Raw genomic sequence first — 18,067 nt, 5'->3', positions numbered from 1 at the left:
AATTTGTCAAACTCTTGGACCAATTGCTATTACTCGTTACTGTCTTAGTATTGCTTCATGTCAATGTCATATCTTTAAACGATCATGTTGCTGTAGCAGGATTGTATTTTATATGGATAATGTATCGTTTTCCCCTGAGGAAGCGGAACCCCGTGAAACATGTAGGGATATGCGATTTTCCTGTTAAGCTCACCACAATCCCGCCTGTTGATGACCATTGATATTTGTGAAATCAATTGAACATTAGATTTTAATATATATCTCTTTTGTATATCCTTATGTATTAAATAAAATCTATTTTTATAACAAAGACATTGTTCTTTCTCATCATTTCCATCAATCTAAATGCACCATAAATTATCCCCCTTTCCTTTTCCAAAATTCTACCTTTATATAGATGTGTGAGCAAAAAACATACCATTAACAAATACACTATGTATCGCTCACCCCCGAAGGAGCCGTTGGTTATAGATTGGGATGGCGTGTTACCTCTATGAGCGTCTAGGGGTAGATAGATGAGAGCAGCAATGATGGAATGTCCAAACAGCAGGTGTCTTTCTTGTGATTTTATTCTTGCCCAACACGGCAAACAGTAAACTTGAGGTAGATAGATAGAAGATGGGTGAGCCAGAGTATCACTCGGAACCTTGAGAAGAAACAAGTCTCTGCCACAGACTTGGTAGGAATGAAAATTAGAGTGGAACCTCTGCCACAGGCCCTTCTCTAGAATGCAGATAGTGAAGTAAATCGTACTTAGTAATATCGGTGCTTGAATCCCCCTCAGGTAGTTTTCTTATTTTGGGTCACCGACTGACAGGTTGCTGACATCCAACCTCTCAGTGTCCGGTCACCCTGATCCCCGATGAATTGTCGAGGCCCTGTTGGATTTCCTGCCTCTCTTGGCTCTCCTCAGGCTGACTCCTCACCGAACAGCTTTCTCGCTTGGGATCTTTCCTCAGAACTTGGGGACCCCGCCACAGTTTCAGTTGCCCTGGGCCAACATGGTCCCAGAACCAAGAACACCGCGTAGCACGTGCGCCCCGGCCTGGTAGGCCATATCGCCGGGGCCCGTGAAGTGTGGTCACCCTAAGGGTGGGCACCACACTCGGAAAAAAAGAACCCCGCCTAATGGCGTCTGCTCAAGAAGTACCCTCCCCCAGCATGCCCCACGAGGGAAAACCTCTCCCGATTGGCTGCTGGCAAGAAGCACTCCAGCCTGAACTCCACTGCCGCCACCTGCCGCCTTGGGGTGGAAAAGCACCTCAGGAACACAGAATGAACCGACAGCATAGCCCAGCCAGAACAGAGGCCTAATTTGCACAAATCACTTGGATGAGAGCTAACTAACTCTCTCATCCCCCTCTAAATTTAGAATAGCACCTGTACTGAAAGTACACAGGCGCTACAACTATATCACCAAAAGTACTGGGATGCCTGCCTTACATGCACATTAACTTTTATGGGATCCCGGTCTTAGCCTGTAGGGTCAAAATATTGAGTTGACCCACCCTTTGCAGCTATAACAGCTTCAACTCTTCTGGGAAGACTGTCCACAAGGTTTAGGAGTGTGTCTATGGAAATGTTTGACTATTCTTCAGGAAGCTTATTTGTGAGGTTATGCACTGATGTAGACGAGAAGGCCTGGCTCGCAGTCTCCATTCTTATTCATCCCAAAGGTGTTTTATCAAGTTGAGGTCAAGACTCTGTGCAGGCCAGTCATGTTCCCCATCCCAAACTCACTTATCCATGTCTTTATGAACCTTGAACCTTGCTTTGTGCACTGGTCCAAATCATTTGGTGGAGGGGGGTTATGGTCTTAGGTTGTTTTTCTAGGGTTGGGCTTGGCCCGTTAGTACCAGTGAATGGAACTCTTAAGGCGTCAGCATACCAAGACATTTTGGACAATTTCATGTTCCCAAGTTTGCAGGAACAGTTTGGGATTGGCCCCTTCCTGTTCCAACATGACTGATCACCAGTGCACAAAGAAAGGTCCATAAAAACATGAATTAAGGAGTTTGTGGTGGAGGAACTTGAATTGCCTGCACAGAGTCCTGACCTCAACCTTTGGGATGCATTAGAGCGGAGTCAGGCCTTCTCATCCACAACAGTGCCTGACCTCACAAATGCGCTTCTGGAAGAATGGTCAAACACTCCCATAGACACACTCCTAAACCTTGTGGACATCCTTCCCAGAGAAGTTGAAGCTGTTATATCTGCAAAGAGTGGGCCAACTCAATATTGAACACTACAGACTAAGATTGGGATGCCAATAAAGTTCATGTGCATGTAAAGGCAGACGTCCCAATACTTTTTGTAATAAAGTATATCATAGATCACATAAACCAAAATATACTTGTCATTTATGAGCATTTCTTCATTCAGGAAGCACCAATGTACAGGGCATAAGGGTGCATTCACATTTGTGCAGATAAATCCTCTCGTGTGTACGGGGCCCAAGGCTGCCACCTTGTCTTCCATTCCCAAGTTTTACAAGGTGGATGTTCAGGCCCCATCTGATGCCAACTTCAGGTGTAAGGTCCTTCAAGCAGTTCTTTGAGCGACAGGCAGTCCTCAGTGTCATCTGTTATTTATATTTGGGCTTGTTGCCACTTTGTTTGCTGTGTTGCTTATCCCTAAGTTGGAGTACTTTTGGACATCTCAATGTTTCCCTCAATGAATGGGAAGGGAAATTTTCTCACCATTAAATCCTTTTCTTGGAGCTTATTGAGGGACACAGGACCCACCCCTCTGTGTTTTATAGCCTTACTCGACATTAATTGTTACTGTACTAAGGCATGCTGGCATTGGGTGGGGTTATACTAGTTTTTCTTTGTTTGCCAGTGTGCAAATCCCCCTGTTGGTGGCACTATAACTGTTGTCTCTGGCTAGCAAAATGCAATGAGCTATAGCAACCAATTACCTTACTTGAGTCAGATTAGTGGTGGATGAATGCTATGGGTGAACACACCTCATTCTTTTCTTTCTACAAGACTGAGCACGTTAGTAGATCTGTCTGATGCATCACACTGAAATTGGAGGCGTTCTAAACCTTTAGGTAGTTGGTCAAAAAGACATCAAGAGTAGAGAAATAATAAGATAGCATTATAAGAAACGAAATGTTAAGATACAAAGCAATTTGAATTTAAAGATAGGCTAATATGTAATAGTTATTGTGCTACCATTATCACTAGTTTGTTAAAGATGCTACAAACTACCTAGATCTGACAAATACCAAACAATAACAATTGCTTTGTAAAATGTAACTTGATCACAGTGGATTGAAAAAGCCATTTTTTTCAGAAAAGGAAAAAAGTATTGTTGAGTTGTATTATTTGAAACCTGCATAATTGCACAATTCTGCTGCCAGAGCTTCGATGTGACTAAAAAGCATTCCAAGTTTGTTTTACTTTCTAATGTGAAACTGCAATGCATAATTTGAATATTAAATAAGAAACATCCTGAAGCTCATTTCAAATGCTTTACTAATTTTGCTGTGCATTTATCTCACAAAGTTGAGCTGTCTGAGCATACGTGACATTTTATGTTAACCTAGTCTTGTCTACTGAAAAACAAAAGGAGGCCCACATGGTCTATTAAGCATTGTCTTCAATCATTTCCTAAGTATGGTCCATACATTATCTCAGTTACAGTTTATTAACAAATGCTATAGTGACTTAAGCGTTTATTCTGATTATGCCTCCAATGTTACTAATGGGTGAGCAATCAACATTTAAGTGGGCCAGTTAATCTGTACTTATTAGGGGCCAAAATTGCAAAGCAATCATAGTAAGTTTAAAGCAATTGTATAGCTATTTTGCATGTTACTCCTGGATTGATATTTAGGTTTAAGCTGAAACATGTCAATATGTGTAATGTTGCTTGCATAAAGGATGTATAAAAATAGACACCCCTCACAAATAAAGTTTATGTCATATAGTTTATATGATACATAGCTCCCAACTGTCCTTGATTTCGAGGGACTGTCCCTGATTTGGAGAAATGTTCCTCTGTCCCTCATTCCTCCTCATTTGTCCCTCATTTTGGTCTGATCTATATAGTTGTATATAAAATGCACTTTTATCTATCAAAAAGTGTTTCCCATTGCTAAACCTTTCATCTGATTTCTAAATGGTTGCATTTGTAAATTACAAAAGATAATATAAAGGAATAATTTTGGTAAAAAACACTTGTAGGTTTAACCAATCTTGTTTTTTTTGTACAGTTCTCATTTAAGGGAGCGTGGTACGGGGTGTGTCTTATGCCTGATAAGATCAGCCAATCTCTAAAGCCCTGTACACACGATCTGTTCGTCTGATGAAAACGGACCGATGGACCGTTTTCATCGGACAAACCGATCATGTGTGGGCCCCATCGTTTTTTTATCCATCGGTGAAAAAAAATAGAACCTGTTTTAAATTTTTCTTATGGTTAAAAAAACGATAGAAAAAAACGATCGTCTGTGAGGAAATCCATCGGTCAAAAATCCATGCATGCTCAGAATCAAGTCGACGCATGCTCGGAAGCATTGAACTTCATTTTTTTCAGCACGTCGTAGTCTTTTACGTCACCGCGTTGGATACGATCAGATTTTTGACTGATGGTGTGTAGGACAGACTGATGAAAGTCAGCTTCATTGGATATCCGATGAAAAAATCCATCGGATTAGATTCCATCAGATATCCGATTGTGTGTACAGGGCTTTACTCAGATGACAGTCAGTGAGCTGATTGAAACCTGTCAGTTTATCAAAGCATCAGAAGAAAGTATGGCAAGAGACAAAACCTGTCGCTATTAAATGAGTATAGTTAACCTGCACCTGCATCCCAAAGTCCCACACTTCCTCATACCACAGAAACTACTAAGAAGAATTCCCACACAACAATAAGTACCCTCACTAAACGTTTCAATTCAGACCCTTTGCATAGAAAACAGGGCTGCATTACCCAGCAACCATCCCAGACTGCTGATAGGCTGTCAGCAACAATGAACTGTATTACCGCAAAACATCATATTAAGTTGCTGAACCTCATTGGGAAAAAATGCTATGTGAACTGTAAGATAGATAACATTCCTGTCTATGCTTTATGGGATACAGGCCCTCAGGTTAGTATAATCAATGAGTGCTGGAGACAAAGATTCTTGTCACATACAGTGCTTTAGAACATTTGAAGAATTACTCGGACAAGGAGTTTTACATGGAAAGCCAGCCAATGAGACTGAAATACCCTTCTCTGGATGGGTTGAAGGAACTTTCCAGCTAACATCAAGTCATAATAACACAAAGCAGATATTAGTGCCACTTGTAGTTTCAGAGGATAAAAAAGTAGCGGAGAAGCCAATCATTGGTTATAACGTAATTGAAGAAATATTCAAAGAAACATCTGTGGGAAAGAAATCCATTCCAGGTTTTGTGGATGTACTAAGAACAGCTTTAGATCTGTCAGCAAACAAAACAGAGGTCCTTGTAAACTTATTACAAGCCAATTGTAGGAAAAAAAACGTGGTGCTCTACTAAAGACTGGTACCGAGAGCCAAAGAATTACGCAAATAGTGTAACCCACATCAGGTGTAGTGCTCACACAGGACCCTCACTGCAAACTCAGACTGTTCTGTTTACACCTGGTGGCATGCATTATTTGCCTGATGGGCTGTATATTAGTGAAACATTAGTGACAATTCAGAGAGGACAGTTCTCCAAACTGACAGTTCCAGTTTGGAATACAACCAAACAGGACATTGTTTACCCAGGCCGAACCAATCTTGGATGCATTGAGCCTAAAAAGACAGCATATCCAGCACAAGTGAAGCTGAAACAAGTGGTGGATGTATCTACTCACTCAGTAAGTCATGCTCTACATGCATTTACAACAAGACCAAAAGACCAGATAGACAATTTCAACCAGGTTGATTCTCTTGAAAGCCATACTAATCAAGAGTTATGGGTTCCGCCAATGCCTCTAGAACACCTCACTAATGAGGAACAGCAAGTAGTCCAAAAGATGTTAAGGGAAGAATGCAATGCTTTTGCAAAAGATGACTCTGATGTCAGATATATTCCTTCCTTACAGTTACAGATTTGCCTCAAAGACAACACCCTTGTCAAGAGAACTTATATGTCTGTGCCAAAACCACTGCGCCATGAAGTAAAAGATTACTGCGGGACTTTCTAAACCCTGGATGGATAACAGAATTAAAATATTCATACTCCTCACTTATTGTATGTGTAAGAAAGAAAGATGGCAATTTATGATTGTGCTGTGACTACAGAGAGTTAAACCAGAAGTCCATTCCTGACCATCATCCTATTTCAAGGATTCAAGACATACTTGACAGTTTAGGAGGGAGTTCATGGTTCTCCGTGCTAGACCAGGGAAAAGCATATCATGAAGGATTTGTGGAAGAAGACAGTTTGTATGAATGGGTCCGAATACCTTTTGGTCTTAGCTCTGCACCTGCCGAATTCCAACGCAGTATGAAATTATGCCTAACTGGCTTGAGGGATGATATCTACCTGCCTTATCTAGATGACAATCTGGTCCACAGCAAATCATTCGATGAGCATGCAGAACATGTACAGTTAGTACTTCAACGTTGTCAACAACACAGGGTCAAACTAACTAGCCAGAAAATGTGAAGTTTTTAAAGACAAAGTCAGATTCCTGGGCAAAATTGTGTCAAAAGATGGCCATTCCATGGATCCAGCTGAGATTGCACCTGTACTTGCATTGAGAGATAAAAGAGACTGTTGGAGAAATCAGAAAATTATTGCGGTTCATCTGCTACTACCGCCCCTACATACAAAACTTCTCCAGAATTGCAAAGCCTCTTTAAAACTTACTGTCAGTAGACTCAAAACCTACTCTGACTTTGGCACCTGCTAACCAGACCAGAAAGAAAAAGAAACCCATACCAAAATTGAAATGTCAACTTCCCTCCCATCATCCAATAGATTGGACTAACCACCATCAAGAAGTATTGAGCCAGCTTATTGAAGTATTAAATCGTCCTCCAGTTATGGGTTATCAAGACTATTCTAAGTCATTTGTAATTCACTGTGATGCTTCTCAAGAAGGACTAGGTGCTGTATTATACCAAGAACAGGAGGGGAAATTAAAGGTAATTGCATATGGATCTAGAACTCTTATGCCGCGTACACACCATCACTTTATGTGATGAAAAAAAACGACACTTTCTGTGAAGTAAAAAATTACGTTTTTGAAACTTCAATTTTCAAAGACGAAGTTGCCTACACACCATCGTTTTCTCACAATGATCTTGCAAAGTGAGGTTACGTTCCACCACGTTTTACCATTGAAGCTTGCTTCATAAGTAGCTTCTGGGAATGCGTGGATGAAAAAACGTCTTAGAAAACGACGTTTTTTGCTACACACGGTCAATTTCTGTGAAGTTAAAAGTGCACTTTTGAAAAACGACACATAAAATTGAAGCATGCTTCAATTTTTTTTGGTCGTTTTTTACAAGACATAAAACGACGTTTTCCCCCACACACAGTCAATTAACCTCTTGCCGACCGCGCTATAGCAAAAATACTGCTACAGCGCGGTCGAGTTACTGTGACAGGACGTCCCTGGGACGTCCTCGTGCACTTCCGCGTTTGCGCGTCCCCTGGGGCGCGCTCGCGGAAGTGTCCGTGCTCGCCGGGTCTAGAAGACCCGGCGCATCACGGATCACGGTAAATTGCCGCGAATCGCGGCTGTTTACCACGTGATCGCTCCGTCAAATGACGGAGCGATCACTTGTAAACAAACCGGCGTCATTTGATGACGCCAGTTCCTCCCTCTCCTCTCTGTACCGTTCGGTACAGTGCGAGAGGAGAGGAGAGGAGGGGGGGAGCGCGGGGTGTCAGCAGCTGCTGTGGGCTGGATCTGTGACAACTGCAGTCACAGATCCAGCCATCCCTCCCTGTGCAATACTCTGCAGTACCATCAATACTCTGCAATACCCCATACTCTGCCATCCCTCCCTGCGCAATACTCTGCAGTACCATCAATACTCTGCCATCCCTCCCTGCGCAATACTCTGCCATACACCATACTCTGCCATCCCTCCCTGCGCAATACTCTGCCATACCCCATACTCTGCCATCCCTCCCTGCGCAATACTCTGCCATACCCCATACTCTGCCATCCCTCCCTGCGCAATACTCTGCCATACCCCATACTCTGCCATCCCTCCCTGCGCAATACTCTGCCATACCCCATACTCTGCCATCCCTCCCTGCGCAATACTCTGCCATACCCCATACTCTGCCATCCCTCCCTGCGCAATACTCTGCCATACCCCATACTCTGCCATCCCTCCCTGCGCAATACTCTGCCATACCCCATACTCTGCCATCCCTCCCTGCGCAATACTCTGCCATCCCTCCCTGCGCAATACTCTGCCATACCCCATACTCTGCCATACCCCGTTACTCTGCCATACCCCGTTACTCTGCAATACCCCGTTACTCTGCAATACCCCGTTACTCTGCAATACCCCGATACTCTGCAATACCCCGATACTCTGCAATACCCCATACTCTGCAATACCCCATACTCTGCAATACCCCATACTCTGCAATACCCCGATACTCTGCAATACCCCAATACCCTGCGCAATACTCTGCAATACCCCAATACCCTGTGCGATACTCTGCAATACCCCAATACTCTGCAATACCCGCAATACCCCCAATACTCTGCAATACCCAAATACTCCGCAATACCCCAATACTCCGCAATACCCCAATACTCCGCAATACCCCAATACTCCGCAATACCCCAATACTCCGCATATATAATGTTTTGGGGTTCTATGTAATTTTCTAGCAAATAAATTGTGATTTTTCCATGTAGGAGAGAAATGTCAGAATTGGCCTGGGTGCTCCAGAACGCCTGATGGCGCTCCCTGCATGTTGGGCCTCTGTATGTGGCCACGCTGTGTAAAAGTTGCACACATGGGGTATCGCCATACTCGGGAGGAATAGCAGAATGTGTTTTGGGGTGTCATTCGTGGTATGCATATGCTGTGTGTGAGAAATAACCTGCGAATATGACAGAAACAAGTTATTTTTTTTTTTTTTTACAGAATTTTCGGTCGTTTTTCTTTTATAGCGCAAAAAATAAAAAACCCAGAGGTGATCTAATACCACCAAAAGAAAGCTCTATTTGTGTGAAAAAAAGGACAAAAATTTCAAATGGGTACAATGTTGTATGACGGAGTAATTGTCATTCAAATTGTGAGAGCACCGAAAGCTGAAAATTGGTCTGGTCAGGAAGGGGGTTTAAGTGCCCAGTGGTCAAGAGGTTAAAGTGACGTTTTTAAAAACGTAATTTTTTTTCATCACATAAAGTGATGGTGTGTACGCGGCATCACACCTGCTGAGAAAAATTACCACATGCACTCAGGAAAGCTAGTTTCGAGCAATGAAATTGGCAATTTGTGACAGATTTCGAGATTACCTACATTACTGTCCATCATTTGTGGTATACACTGACAATAACCCTCTAACTTACGTCCTTACAGCAAATTTGAATTCAACGGGCCATAGATGGACTGTAGAATTGGCCGACTTTAACTTTAGCATTAAGTACTGTCCTGGGAAAATAAATACTGACGCAGATGTACTTTCTCATATGCCTTTGAGTGCTGAACAGTACATGCAACAATGTTCACAAGAAGTAGATCCTAAGACCATCAGTACCATAACTCAAGCTATTAAAATACACCAGGAAGAAAGAATGCCTTGGCTGTTCCCGATGACAATCGCCAATGCAACATGAAAAACAGATCATGGTGCATTAAAAAGTAGCTTAAATTCCCCAAAAGACAATAAGAAAAGCACAAAAGGAAGATCTGATGATTGGAAAAGTATGGAAGTACAAAAGTCAAAGCAAGTTTCCATCAAAGCATGAACGTCAAGGTGAACCCTCTGATCTTTCTATACTCATGAGACAGTGGACCAAACTTTACCTCGACAATGATGCACCATCACTTAGCATTTAAAGAATTACATGAAGACATGGGACATTTAGGAGTTGAAAGGGCTATAAATCTAAGGAGAGATAAATTCTTTTGGCCACATATGCAAAGTGACACTGAGTATTATATCACTTGACAGTGTACTTGTTAGAAGGATAAATGCCCCAATAAGCCTACTCAAGCTCCATTGAATAATATTGAATAAACCTTGTCACCAGAATCAAAAAGGGACTGGAAAAGTTCACTTGCAAATGTAGTACATGCCTGTAATTGTACTTGAAGTGAAGCTACAGGATATTCTCTTTTTTTCTTACTGTTTGGAAGATCTCCAAGAAAACTGATCTCTGCAAAGGGATAAGGGAGGGAGGAAGCAGAACCTATTGGCTTAGGCCCCTTTCACACCAAGGAGTTTTGCCCTGCAGTCTTCACACTGAAACGGTGCACTAGCAGGACCGCTCCAAAACTCCTGCTATCCGCATCTTTGGAGCTGTGTGTTTACCACTCCTTTACTGCTGCTGCCCATTGAAATCAATGGGACAGCGTGTATATAACGCCCGCAATGTTCTGCTTCAGCAATGCATTGCGGGCGGTTTTAACCCTTTCTCGCCTGCTAGCAGAGGTTAAAACCACACCGCTAGCGGCCGATTATCACGGCAAAAACGCCGGTATAGCGGCGCTAAAGATAGCTCCGCTATACCGCCAGTGCACCTCTCGTGCCCAGTGTGAAAGGGTCCTTAGTGTTGCTCTTGTAAGCCTTTGTATCAATGCTTATCAGTGGGAGTCAGCCCAATGTGATTATGCACCTGGTCAGATCAGATGGAGAATTGCTGCCAATAATGGCACCACACTGTAGTGCAGATATCAATTTATAGGATACAAAAACTGCAACAAATCAAAATTTGCAATTTTTTATTTCATATCTTTTTGCAAATCCTCTTCAACCTAAGTGCACTATGTTGTTTATATTGTCATTGTCAAATGCACATCACATGTGTGCCAAAAAACTGTAAAAAAATAGTTTTTACCGGGATCACTGTGTTCTAAAAATAGTTTTCTATTACTTTTGCCTTCTCTTTATAGCTAAGTAAAACTAAGTATCTATACACCAACTCTTTGTGACACTTGTTTTCCTCAGCCTGAATTTCAATGGGCTAACTGCCTTCACTCTCCAATGCATACTATTAGTGATACCTCTGAAACTTCACCAAATTACCATCCAACTGTTAACTTAATATGCCGGAAACTCAACTCTTAGCTCATTCAGTCCTTTAACTATGGATTAAAGTGGTTCTAAAGGCTGAATGTTTTTTTTTACCTTCATTTTATGCATGAAGGTAAAAACCCTTCTGTGTGCAGTCCGGCCACCCTAATACTTACCTGAGCCTGATTTCGACCCAGCGATGTGCACCAGAGAAGCTGCCCTCCTGGCTCTCTCCCTCCTCATTGGTTTAGACACAGCAGCGGGAGCCATTGGACACGCAGAGCAAAGCTCGGGAGCAAGCACACATGAGCGCCCCATAACAAGCAGCTTGCTATGGGGGCACTAAGCATGGGGGGAGCCCTGGTGGGGGACTCGAGAAGAGAAGGGCTGCTCTGTGCAAAACCATTGCACAGGGTAGGTAAGTATAATGTTAATAATTTTTGTTATTAAAAAAAAATCCTTTAGTATCACTTTGTTACCTCATTCTTCTTACAAGCTTCCCCAACAATCTGTTCCTTAATATCTATTCTAAATCCACTTCTACGGTCTAGCTCCTTCTTGACTGAGCTGTTAAACTCTTCAACACACCCAAACAGCTTGATTGCCTTCTCTTTAACATATTAAATTGATTCCTTACATCTAACCTGCTACTTGATAAACTTCAGTCTAGGTTTTGCCCTGCGTCCTCATCAGAAAGTGCACAAAAGTGGTCAGTAGGGATAAGCTTTGGTTCAGGTCTAACTTGAGTTTGACCTGAACTCAAGTTGTTCATAGTTTGCTGAACCAAAGAACAAAATTGATAGATTTGGGCAGTTTACCTGCAGACCTTAACCGTGGTCTGTTGCAACCAAAGTTCCATGTTGATGGTGACAAAGGCCTCATCCCAATCATCCCCAATTCCTGTTCCCTAAAAGGGCCACATGAAAAGATATCACTATGTCCTCATTTTACCATCTCTTGTGTTTTTGAGGCATTTTGTTTATAACAAAGCTCATTGATAGGAAAGTCTATTCATAAAAAAAACTATTTTTATCAGTTAAGCTTCTTTATCAATGGCCTGGAATATAACCAGATCACACTAAATAGATTTGGAGAAGGTAAAATAGGACATGGTGATTCACTATATTGTCATTTTACACTGAGTATTTCTTACAGTTTTACAATCACTAAAATGTAAATGTCATATTTGGTCAGCGATATTATCTAGGATTTCCCAGCCGAGTTACACACAGAAGCAGGCTGGAATCAGTACTGTCATTTAGCATTTTTAACAGTTTTTATGTAAATTTTTCTGCAGTGCATCCTAAAGGTGTGTCACTTCACATACAAGTTTAAGATATCCCCAATGCATATTATACAACTAATTTGTGTATTGCAAACGATTGCAAAATTGATCTTGGAAAAAAATTGTCTCACATACACTTCAATGGAGTTCTTGTGCTATGTTCGGGGTTTGCAAATGTTTTAAATGTTTTCAGCGAATGACCAGCAAACTGAACTTTGCTCAGTTCATTACTAGTGATTAATGATATCCATACAGTCAGCTCAAAGGGTAATGATTTTTTATTTATCTTTCTTGATCTATCCACTATCCGGTTTTGCTGGTCCTCGCATACACAGAGGTGGAACGCACGCCGTTGTATTCTTCCTGCAGCGTGGACCTCTCCCCCAAATCATCCAACGCAGACCAGCCTCAGTGCCGGGTAAAGGCACTTCGCAAGTAAGGGGCCATTTGGCGTTGCCTGTCTTTTAATCTTTGATTTTTATTAAACGTTATCATACTATGGCGATCTCTCTTTTGGCTTATTTTATGTGAGGCTGGATGCTGGATCTGCTGATATCGACTTTTAAGGAATCTGATGATTTATGAATCCATGCTTATTTCGATCTCTTTTTGGTTAAGGAGATCAATATTTTGTGGTAAGGTGCCATCCATGAGCACTTGTTTGCGGTGATTAATTTCCATTCCTTGGTGGAGGAGGAAGTCTACACAGATTTATGGACTTATCCTGCAAAATCTTTCTCACTATTATTTGGACTGTTTATGCACAATATTTGTTTGATCTCCTATTCTAGGAGTCTTATACATTTGTTGGACACTATTAGTACTAATTTATAATTTTACACATTATTGTATAATATTTCACCTCTATCCCACTATTATTTATATATTTTATTTAGGTGTATGGGTTTGATTCACTGATTTTCATATAACCATTCTCACATTCATTTATTTATTTAATTAGCGCATCCTTTTTACCCTCACACATTCTTGATACTGCGGTTACCCTGCAGAATTTTTTGGATTTCAGCTTTTTAGTATTCACTAGTTACACATAGGATGTAATTTAGATATTGGCGCAAAATTTTACCCCCCATATCCACTACATTTCATGCTGTGGGCCTTTTTTTTGTTAGTGCAGACTTTCCACTTTTTGTCTTATGTGACACTACTCCCTCATTGTCTTCCCTACTGTACATGTATCTGACCAATAATCCAAGCTACTTTTAAGAATGCAGTTATTTCCACACATAGGCGTGCGCACAGGGTGTGCCAGGTGTGCCTGGGCACACCCTAATCACCCTGTGTGGTGCAGATTCTCACCCTTGATATTTTTCCATGCCCCCTAATGGGGCTTCTAAAACAATTGTAAAAAAAAAAGTAAAAATAAAATTAAAATGGTAAAAAACAATAAAAAAATTAACTATTGACACTGTCCACTGCCTTACTGACCAATCTCTGCCATTCTGACACTGGCCCGGATTCAGATAGAGATACGACGGCGTATCTCCTGATACGCCGTCGTATCTCTGAGTTCTGTCGGTCGGATCTATGTGGCTGATTCATAGAATCAGGTTCCGCATAGATCTTCCTAAGATCCGACAGGTGTAAGTGACTTACACCGTCGGATCTTAGACTGCAATTCCAGGCCGGCCGCTAGGTGGCATTTTGTTTTTTACACGCAACGAATATGCAAATGAGGATTTCGGCCGATTCAGAAATGAACGCCTGCCCGTCGCTTTATTTTTACGTCGCTTGCGTTCGGCTTTTTCCGGCGTATAGTTACCCCTGCTATGTGAGGGGTATCCTATGTTAAGTATGGCCGTCGTTCCCGCGCCGAGTTTTGAATTTTTACGTTTTTTGCATAAGTCGATTCAGAAAAGAGCTGGACGCAAGTTACGCTCACGCCGAAACCAATGACGTCCTAGCGAATTCATTTGGAGCAATGCACGCTGGGAAAATTTACGGACGGCGCATGCGCTGTTCGATCGGCGCCGGGACGCGCCTGATTTAAATTGTAGACGCCCCCTAGCCACGGAATTTGAATTCCGCCGGGGGATTTACGATACGGCGCCGCAAGTTTTGAGGTAAGTGCTTTCTGAATTAAGCACTTGCCTCAAAAACTTGCGCCGGCGGATCGTAAATCAGATAGGTTACGCGGATCTAAAGATCCGCTAACCTATCTGAATCCGGCCCACTGTCTATTGCTCTACTGATTCTGTCAGTATATATACACATACACACACGCATATATGTTTGATTTTTGGGGTGCACACCCTAATGTATTAGGCTGTGCACACATTAATTGTTACTTTCTAAACCATCAACAAAAAATTGTAATGTGGTCTTCAATACCACCTGTATGTTGAAGATACCTGGAACTACCTGTGTAAGCAGTGAACATGCATACCTACAAACCTTTTGAGATGGGAACGAAGGACATCTATTAGCAAAAGTATTTAGGCATAGGCCACATCCCCTGCCACACACACTTAAAGTAGAATAATAATAAAAAAAAAATTGGTTAAACCCACAAGTGTTTTTTTTTATTCACTTGTGTTGGCTTTTGAAATGTATAAATATAGCAATTTAGAAAAAGGATAAAATGTTTAGCACTGTGAAACACTTTCTGAAAGATAAAGTGCATTTTATATACAACTATATAGATTAGACCAAAATAAGGAACAAATGAGGAAGAAAGAGGGACTTTGTTCCAAATCAGGGACAGTCCCACGAAATCAGGGACAGTTGGGAACTATGAGCATGTCAGCAGGGCCACTTGAACAGCACAGGCACATGCTGCTGTCAATCAAGCTTCTGAAGGAGAGAGGAGCTTGCTGTTGCTGGTTTTTCATGCAATTGAAAGTGTGGACACACGCACAGATCCACCCTAAAGAATGAAAACACCGATGGTAAGTACTGAGGTCTGCAGCACCATGGACTTTTACTATGTTAGGGTTTAGTATAACTTTAAGTTGGATAAAATACAGTCTATTACCTTTTAAAAATCATAACTTGATGCTGTCTTGCTGTGATCCTGATGTCTCTGTTATAAAGTCCTATATAAACTATGTTATTTAGCCACATGTAACCCCCCTGACAGAACCACAGAGGCTATGAAGAGTGTTTGCACATCTTTCTTAATGTGTTTATATTATTCTGCAGTGTATACATGCTCTTTGCCATCCCAAACCTGCTGTACATTATTTCGTAAACTGCAGCTACATTTGCCCCCTGTTTGATCATTAGATCGATTACATATTCTGTTAACTTAGTAGTGGACAAAAAGCTGCTGATAAATGATTTGTACCATAACAAGCACCAACATCTTTAAAGTGGTTGTAAACTTTGTACCTACAGGCAATCCTATAATAAGGCTTATCATTAGGTACTGTGAACGTCTCCAAAACTCGCACAGTTTAGGAGATATTCAGGGTGCATGCAGCCGATGACATCATCGGCACAGGCACTCTAAAGGTCCAGCTTACAGTGCTGGACCTTCAGAGCATGTGATGGAAATGGTGGATCCCATGTGCATTAGAGATGAGCCGAACACCCCCCTGTTCGGTTCGCACCAGAACCTGCGAACACACCAAAAGTTTGTGTGAACTTTAGAACCCCTTTAAAGTCTATGGGACTCGAACGTTTGAAATCTAAAGTGCTAATTTTAAAGGCTAATATGCAAGTTATTGTCCTAAAAAGTGTTTGGGGACCTGGGTCCTGCCCCAGGGGACATGTATCAATGCAAAAAAAAGTTTAAAAAAAAAACTTTTTTTCAGGAGCAGTGAATTTAATAATGCTTAAAGTGAAACAATAAAAGTGAAATATTCCTTTAAAATTCGTACATAGGGGGGGTGTAAAGTATGCCTGTGAAATAGCGCATGATTCCCGTACTTAGAACTGTCCCTGCACAAAGTGTTATTTCTGAAGGGAAAAAAGTCATTTAAAAATCACTTGCGGCTATAATGAATTGTCGGTTCCCGGCAATTCAGAGAGAATTCATTCATAAAAAATAAAAAAAAGCATGGGGGTCCCCCCAAATTCAATTACCAGGCCCTTCAGGTCTGGTATGGATATTAATGGGAACCACGCCGTCAATTTAAAAAAAAAATGACGTGGGGTTCCCCCCAAATATCAATTCCAGACCCTTCAGGTCTGGTGTGGATTTTAAGGGGAACACCACCCTAAATTTAAAAAAAATGGCGTGGAGTTCCCCCAAAAATCCACACCAGACCCCTTATCCAAGCACGTAACCTGGCTGGCCGCAGAAAAGAGGGGGGGACAAGAGAGCGCCCCCTCCTGAACCGTACCAGGCCACATGCCCTCAACATCGGGAAGATGTCCCCATGTTGATGGGGACAAGGGCTTCATCCCCACAACCCTGGCCGGTGGTTGTGGAGGTCTGCGGGCGGGGGACTTATCAGAATCTGGTAGACCCCTTTAACAAAGGGGACCCCCAGATCCTGCCCCCCCTATGTGAATTGGTAATGGGGTACATTGTACCCCTACCATTTTACTAAGGAAGTGTAAATAATTGTAATAAAACACACACACCGTGGAAAAAAGTCCTTTATTAAAAAAATTAAAAATAAACCAGCAGTGGTAATCCTTTCTCGATCCCCACTCCCCGCTCCAACGTTGTCAGTATCCAGCGACGGGTGATCTCCTCTCCGCCGGGGTCCAGCGATGAGAAGATCATCCAGGTCCGGGATCCAGAGCGCAGCCTTGCCAGCCGCCTGTCTCCACTGGAGACAGCCCGGCGAATGACGCGGCTGGAGCTAGTGGATGAGGCCCTTGTCCCCATCAACATGGGGACATCCTCCCCATGCAAATATAAAAAACAATCCTGCACCAAAAAAATAAATATTTATATATATTATTAAACAATAATTTGGGTGCAGGTGTGAAGGTCCCAAACACACAATGTTTGCTAAGCTGCTCCCCTAGAAAGCGATGAAGTTCTATCTGATGCGTGCTAAAAAGTGTACTGGGGGCACTAAAGAGTAATATGTAATTACACAACTTATCCTATAATATGCAACAACAAGTAAATTAATAAAAATGTGTGCTGTTGTACGTGATAAATCAATCAATAAATCAATAGTAAATAATAAAGTCCCATTGGTGCAAACACAGATACAACATCAATGCTCGAATATCCTCTAGATATATTTCTTGCTGTGATACAAAAACCGTCTCCAGTCAGGCAAACTTATTAATCTTCCACCACCTGGATAATTAGTACGACATCCAATGTGCACAAGTAGTGAATTGTGCTTACCAGACCTGGTTGACCTCTTTAATGAAAAAGACGGTCAGATGCGCTTGAGCAGGATAATGCCTGCAGACATATAAATGGACTGGAGCATGTACGATACCTCACCGACATCCTCCCCATGTTGAGGGCATGTGGCCTGGTACGGTTCAGGAGGGGGGCGCTCTCTCGTCCCCCCTCTTTTCTGCGGCCGGCCAGGTTGCGTGCTCGGATAAGGGGTCTGGTGTGGATTTTTGGGGGAACTCCACGCCATTTTTTTTTTATTTGGGGTGGAGTTCCCCTTAAAATCCACACCAGACCTGAAGGGTCTGGAATGGATATTTGG

This window comes from Rana temporaria, chromosome 2, assembly GCF_905171775.1.
Source record: "Rana temporaria chromosome 2, aRanTem1.1, whole genome shotgun sequence".
NCBI classification, from domain to species: domain Eukaryota; kingdom Metazoa; phylum Chordata; class Amphibia; order Anura; family Ranidae; genus Rana; species Rana temporaria.
This window is presented reverse-complemented; position numbering follows the sequence as displayed.